The 7,610-nt window shown below is 42.8% G+C and overlaps 1 pseudogene; it reads left to right on the top strand.

Annotated features, from left to right (window-relative positions):
• The first annotated feature begins 792 nt into the window (after nt 1-792).
• LOC136153006 (sugar phosphate exchanger 3-like) lies at nt 793-4,247 on the top strand (annotated as a pseudogene).
• Nucleotides 4,248-7,610: the final 3,363 nt, after the last annotated feature.

Raw genomic sequence — 7,610 nt, 5'->3', positions numbered from 1 at the left:
GCTGTCGGCTGTATGTTGAAAGCAGGCCACTGGATCTGGTTCTCGGTCAAGGGGAGAGGATTGCACAAGGCTGTGAGTATCCAAAGGTAAGCCTCACCAGGGCCATCTTAGAATTCATGCTACATAATGACTAAGAACAAAGGAGATTAGGATTCTGATGGGATGTTTGAGAAATTGTTTTAAGAGAGAAATTTGTATATTTCTGGGCTTCCTTGGTAGCTCAGCTGGTAAAGAATTTGCCTGCAATGCAGGAGACCCTGGTTTGATTCCTGGGTCCAGAAGATCCCCTGGAGAAGGGATAGGCTACCCACTCCAGTATTCTTGGGCTTCCCTGGTGGCTCAGATAGTTAAGAATCTGCCTGCAATGCGGGAGACCTGGGTTCGATCCTTGGGTTGGAAAGATCCCTTGGAGGAGGGCATGGCAACCCACTTCAGTATTCTTGCCTGGAGAATCCTCATGGACAGAGAAGCCTGGCAGACCACAGTCCATCAGGCATCTGAAGGTAAAGTTCACAGGGGCCATCTTAGAATTCTTCCTGGCTCCTAGCACATGCTATATGATGACTAAGAATAAAGGAAATGAGGGGAAACCCTGGCCGCGGCCCGGGTAAGGTGGCGGGCGGGAGCGGACGGGTTGCGGGCAAGGCTGACCCAGCAGAGCAAGCAGAGAGGCTGGCTGGAGTGCGACTACTACTGCAGATCTCTGGTGCAAAAGCGGCAAAAGAAGAAAGGATATAAACCATACATTATCCAGACTTTAAAGTCACGGTGAGAAGGAAGGTCAGGAGGCACATGGCCTGGCCAAATATTTTTCAGAGACGAACTCTGCTCTCCCGGTTCAGCCATCACCACGAGGTCGTGTCCCTGCTCATCTTCTTCAGTTACTCCGTTGCTCCATGCATCGAGAAAAACATTTAGCAAGGTCAAAGTCAGTATCTCTAAGCAGTGGACCCCAAGTGCTTTTAACAAGTCTGTTGAACTGCCTATGGCGATCTGGAGCAGCAACCGTGTGTTTCCCAGTGCAGAGGAAAGTACTCGGAATGCTGGATACCACTGTCCTCTTCTCGTATGCTGTGGGCCTTCTCATCAGCGGTATCTTGCCGATCAGCTGAATTTGCGATGGGTTCTATTTTGTGACATGTGCTTTTCTGCATTAGCGGTGTTCGTATTTGGCGCTCTCATGGAATGGCTGCATTCCTACAACAAGGGACTGTACTGCAGCCTGGGGATCGTTGAATGGCCTGCTGCTGTCCACCTGCTGGCCCAGCATGGTTTTTGTTACGGGAAACTGGTTTGGGAAAGCTGGACGAGGCGTTGTTTTTGGTCTCTGGAGTGCCAGTGCCTCAGTGGACAATATTTTGGGGGCATGTCTAGCTTCTTCCGTTCTGCAGTATTGTTATGAGTACGCCTTCTTGGTGATGCTGGCTGTGCAGTTTGCTGGTGGGACCATCATACTCTTTGGACTCCTGGTGTCACCAGAAGAAATCGGTCTCCCAGGTATTGAGACAGAAGAAAATTCTGAAGAAGACTCACACAGGCCATGAATGAATGGTGCTGAAAATGAAGGTGAAGCTGAGCCTAATTATTCAATCCAAGAAGGCAATACTGTGAACCAAGTCAAGGCAATAAGCTTCTACCAGGCTTGTTGCCTTCCCAGAGTTATAGCGTATTCCCTGGACTATGTGTGCTTGAAAGTAAAAATCACTCAGTTGTGTCCGACTCTTTGGGACCCCATGGGCTAATTCTCCAGGCCAGAATACTGGAGTGTGTAGCTGTTCCCTTCTCCAGGGGATCCTCCCAACCCAGGGACTGAACCCAGGTCTCCCACATTGCCGGCAGATTCTTTACCAGCTGAACCACCAGGGAAGCCTAAGAATATTGGAGCAGGTAGCCTATCCCTTCTCCAGGGGATCTTCCCAACCCAGGAATCGAACCAGAGTTTCCTGCATTGCAGACAGATTCTTTACCAGCTGAGCTACCAGGGAAGTCCTTGAAGTTAGTGAATTACTCCTTCTGATTGCCCTTTTATCTGAGTATCAACTTCAAATGGAACAAGGCTGAGGCTGACCAGCAGTTCATTTGGTAAGATGTTGGAGGAATTATAGATGGAAGGCTGCAAGGCTTCATCTCCCATGTGTTACAGAAAAGAGCACTGGTGTTAGTTCTCAGTCTGCTTTTTTCTTTGGGTCCCTCCTTGGATACAATCATTCTCCAGATGATAAGTCCATCAATGCACTTGTCACAGGATTTTTAATTGGTGGACCTTCTAATATGTTCAGTTCAGTTCAGTTCAGTTGCTCAGTTGTGTCTGACTCTTTGCGACCCCATGAACTGCAGCATGCCAGGCCTCCCTGTCCATCACCAACTCCCAGAGCTTACTCAAACTCACGTCCACTGAGTCAGTGATGCCATCCAACCATCTCTTCTTCTGTAGCCCCCTTCTCCTCCCACCTTCAATCTTTCCCAGCATCAGAGTCTTTTCCAATGAGTCAGTTCTTTGCATCAGGTGGGCAAAGTATTGGAGTTTCAGCTTCAGCATCAGTCCTTCCAATGAATATTCAGGACTGATTTCCTTTAGGATAACTGGTTGGATCTCCTTGCAGTCCAAGGGACTCTCAAGCATCTTCTCCAACACCACAGTTCAAAAGCATCAATTCTTTGGTGCTCAGCTTTCTTTATACTCCAACTTTCACATCCATACATGACCACTGGAAAAACCAGAGCTTTGACTAGATGGACCTTTGTTGGCAAAGTAATGTCTCTGCTTTTTATTTTTTAATTTTTTTCATTTATTTTTATTAGTTGGAAGCTAATTACTTTACAATATTGTAGTGGTTTTTGCCATACATTGACATGCATCAGCCATGGATTTACATGTGTTCCCCATCCCAATCACCCCTCCCGCCTCCCTCCCCATCCCTCTGGGTCTTCCCAGTGCCGTCTCTGCTTTTTAATATGCTGTCTGGGTTGGTCATAACTTTTCTTGCAAGGAGTAAGCGTCTTTTAATTTCATGGCTGCAGTCACCATCTGCAGTGATTTTGGAGCCCCCCAAAATAAAGTCTGTCACTGTGTCTACTATTTCCCCATCTATTTGCCATGAAGTGATGGGACCAGATGCCATGATCTTAGTTTTCTGAATGTTGAGCTTTAAGCCAACTTTTTCACTCTCCTTTTTCACTTTCCTCAAGAGGCTCTTTAGTTCTTCTTCACTTTTTGCCATAAGGGTGGTGTCATTTGCATATCTGAGGTTATTGATAATTCTCCCCGCAATCTTGATTCCAACTTGTGCTTCTTCCAGCCCAGCGTTTCTCATGATGTACTCTGCATATAAGTTAAATAAGCAGGGTGACAATATACAGCCTTGACGTACTCCTTTCCCGATTTGGAAGCAGTCTGTTGTTCCGTGTGCAGTTCTAACTGTTGCTTCCTGACCTGCAGACAGATTCTTCGGAAGGTGGGTCAGGTGGTCTGATATTCCTATCTCTTTCAGAATTTTCCACAGTTTGTTGTGATCCACACAGTCAAAGACGTTGGCATAGTCAATAAAGCAGAAGTAGATGTTTTTCTGGAACTCTCTTGCTTTTTTGATGATCTAAAGGATGTTGGCAATTTGATCTCTGGTTCTTCTGCCTTTTCTAAATCCAGCTTCAACATCTGAAAGTTTACGGCTCACATACTGTTGAAGCCTGGCTTGGAGAATTTTGAGCATTACTTTGCTAGCGTGTGAGAAGAGTGCAATTGTGCAGTAGTTTGAACATTCATTGGCATTGCCTTTCTTGGGATGAAAGCTGACCTTTTCCAGTCCTGTGGCCACTGCTGAGTTTTCCAAATTTGCTGGCCTATTGAGTGCAGCACTTTCACCACATCATCTTTCAGGATTTGAAAGAGCTCAACTGTAATTCCAACACCTCCACTAGCTTTGTTTGTACTGATGCTTCCTAAGGCCCACTTGACTTTACATCTAATATGATTAGCTCTGCTATTTCTGCGAACCTTGGTCATCAGGAGCTGATCTGAGGGAGCAATGAGGCTTTGGCGATGAGTCACTGGAATTGTTGATGGAACCAGGAGTATTGGAGCTGCCGTGGACCAGTATTTAGTGTCTTTGGTCCAGGACAACCTAGGATGGATGTCGGTTTTCTACTTTTTCATTATTATGACAAGTTGCACAATTCTGTTTTTTTCACCATTAATAGTGAGAGACGCTCTTATGCAAAGATGACAAGCTTGTGTTTTCAGTGAGTAACCAGAGTCCACAAAAGAACAAGAATAATCAGAAGACACATCAGGGTTATTATTTCTTCTAATTCGCCCTATTTTGGGTTTGTCTTAAGAACTCCAACATAGCCTCAGATTGTCGAGCCTCTTTCAGCAGGGTCAGCCCCTGGAGATGCTGACCAGGGTGAAGGTTGAGTTGTTTTTTCTACACTACAGGAATTATTGTTAATGATTTTTATTCGTCTCCGTTGTTTCATGAATGTACCGAATGAATGGCCTATGAATCTGCTGGCAACTCTGTTGGCCTGTGGAGGTTCATCCCTTTAACTGTAAATGCTTTACTGGACCTGGACCCTTGTTCTCCAGCTTGGAAAGCTGAGTGACCATGAGGCAGCTGTGCCTGGTTTGTAGCAACGAGACGCTCTGTGAATAGAAAGGATTGTAGCATTTTGCTTCGGTCATGAGTTTACAGACAGCGGCTCATCTCTGAAGCATCAAATCCTGGTTCAATGCTCCAGGTGGGTCTGGCGTAAGCCTGTCTTGGAAAGAGAAACCCTTAGCTAAGCTGTGGTGGGAAAAATCACACTACGTGCTGAGTGGCTGGGTTACTCTGTGTCTGCTCTGAAGTCGTTCAGCTCTGGAAGCAGAAATATCTTCCAGTGATCGTCAACTCTTCTCCATCTTCATTCAGAATTACCTTCAAATCCTGGAAGTCTTTTGTCTTCCTTTCAAGGACCATGAGGTACCTCAGTTGTGGACATTCCAGTATGTAATTTATAACCAAAGTACTCAACCCCAGGCTTGTTCTCTGGGAACTTTTTAGGATCCACTAGGAAGCCAGTCAGCTTAGCCCTATTTTCAGAGGCTCAAGCTCTGTCATAACCGAGTTCCTTGTGTTACCTCAGCAGAAGACTAAAATCGGAGAAAAAGGAAAGACCTTTTGTCCTTCTATGCTTTAAGTATGTGACGTTGAATCACAGTGGATTACTAGGGCCTGAGAGGTATCTAGGTATCTCTTCTTTAGAAGTCTGTAGAATATACGTTTTCAAGGCTGTGAATTCTATACTAATTATCAATATTTTAAGGTCATCCTGTATATATGGTTTAAATATGGAAGTGAAGAGGTGAAAATGTGCAATTCTGATGGCTGCCTAATTTACATGGAGTTAGGGAAAAACTTTCAACCTTTTGCTTTAATATTCTCAAATGTGTGTTTATAAACTTATTAACATTATTTAATCAAGCAGGTTTCCAATCAGTTAACTTCTCATTACTGACAAAAAGGGAAAATATGAAACATAGAAAGGAAAAATAAACTGACTTTTATAATAAAAAAGGAGATTAGGATTCTAATGGGACGTTCGAGAAATTGTATTAAGAAAGAAATCTGTATATTTCTATTTTTGCGTCCATATGTGTATAAGTTTGTGCCTTTCTATAAGCTCTGTTCTGTGCTTAAAGCACCGTAAACTCACTTGTGCTTTTTCATGGGCTGTTCTCTGTATTTGAAGCACATTTCCTCCTCTTCACAGCAAACTCTCATCTATGAGTTCCAAAAATCATCTTAGTCATCTCTTCCTCTGTGAAGTATTCCCTGAATTTCATTTTCAAGGAAAGCTAAGTGTTCTTTTGGTTTACTCCTATAGTATGGCAAACCCTGTTGGAACTGCCGTTTACATATGCCTGTCCTCTGGGCTTTTAGTGCAGTAATAATGACTTCTTCATCACTGTGTTCCCACTATAAGTGCTTGACCTATAACAGGAGAGCAATCAACGTCAGAGTAAAGAAAGAAGAAAGGAAATACCTCATACTTGGGAAACGTATTGTTTCAGTTCAGCCTCTAATCAAAAGGCTTCTTAAAGAGTACAAACTGGAAATAAACGGAAAAGAGCGACAGAATATTTATTGTTTAGTTGCTAAGTCACGTTCTATTCTTTTTCAACACCATGGACTAGGCTCCTCTTTCCATGCAATTTCCCAGGCAAGAATACTGGAGTGGATTGCCATTTCTTTCTCTAAGGGATCTTCCTGACCCAGGGATTGAAACCACATCAGCATTGGCAGGCAGATTCTTTACCGATGAGCCATCAGGGAAGCCAATTATTCAATTATAAGATTTCTTATGTTAAATCATTTTTTTCCTTGTAAATCTTCAGTCTACCTCTTATAAAGGTAGGGTGGTCAGGTGATCAATTATGGGACTTAGTTGGACTCTTAACTTTTTTCAATGGGGGTAAACCTATCTTCTATCATTTAATTGATGATCAAGGCATACGGATCTGTCTTTAGTAACACCGAATCTCTTCAGGTTGTTAGATTTGATCTTAAGAATATCAACTTGAATTCTCTGCTAAGTCTTAACAGTAGGTAAATAGCTCATTTTCCCCCCCCCAAGTGTTTTACTTTTACTCTCCTTCCAAATAAGACCATATATATCTTACAAACTTTAACTGGACCATTTGACCTTCATAGAATAACTTTTACTGAATACATTTAAGCTACACGGAATAGTTATCAGAGATGACACTCACTATTATATTAATTGTATTAATAGAAAATGTTGTAAAAGACATAATCTCCTGTGGTCTCCCTTATGTTGATCCATAAAGAAATTTCTCTAAGTTGTTATTACTAGGAAATACAGTATCTCTTGGGCAGCTGATTTATTTTAAACTCATCCTCTCTGTGGATCCTGTAACCAATAATGCTTTTCCTCTTTTTCAGCTACCAGAAAGTTTAGAGACATACCTGTGATTCAACTTTCAAAAATGCATAATTTATGAGTTGGATATCTTTTATGTATTAACCTTTCAGCTAGCTTTGTTTTATTTTCCTATCCTTGTTTCCCCTTCACTCAAAGTTGCATATCTATTTAGCTTTTTCCCACTTGTGTACTTTTGTAAGTCTTTGCAAATTCTTTTTATAGTAACAAGACAGGGCTAAACTAAGTAAAAAGACAGTTATCTTATTGGCTATCATGGGCAATCCTAGAGCATGTGCACTTCAAAAGAAAGTGTATTCTGGGGATTTTTAAATGTAATGTCTGGAAAATATTTAGGTCTAACTGTTCTGTTGTATTACTTAGGATCTCTGTTGCCTTACTGATTTTCTGTCTAGAAGATCTGTCCATTGATGTGGGTGGGCCATAAAAGTCTCCACTATTATTGGATTCCCGTCAATTTCTCCCTTTATGTCTGTTAGTGTCTGTTTGATGTATTTGGGTGCTCCTGTACTGGGTGCTCATGTGTTGACAAGTGTATTATTCTTGGCTTTTCAGCTAGGATCAAGTGTAGTATGGAGGCTTCGCAGGGGGCACAGTGGTAAAGAGCCTGCCTGCAGCGCAGGGCACAGAGGCTCGATCCCTGGGTCGGGAAGATCCCCTGGAGTAGG

The sequence above is a fragment of the Muntiacus reevesi genome, chromosome 22 (assembly GCF_963930625.1).
Source record: "Muntiacus reevesi chromosome 22, mMunRee1.1, whole genome shotgun sequence".
NCBI classification, from domain to species: domain Eukaryota; kingdom Metazoa; phylum Chordata; class Mammalia; order Artiodactyla; family Cervidae; genus Muntiacus; species Muntiacus reevesi.
Note: the sequence above shows the minus strand (reverse complement) of the source record. Positions and strands in the feature narration are given on the sequence as shown.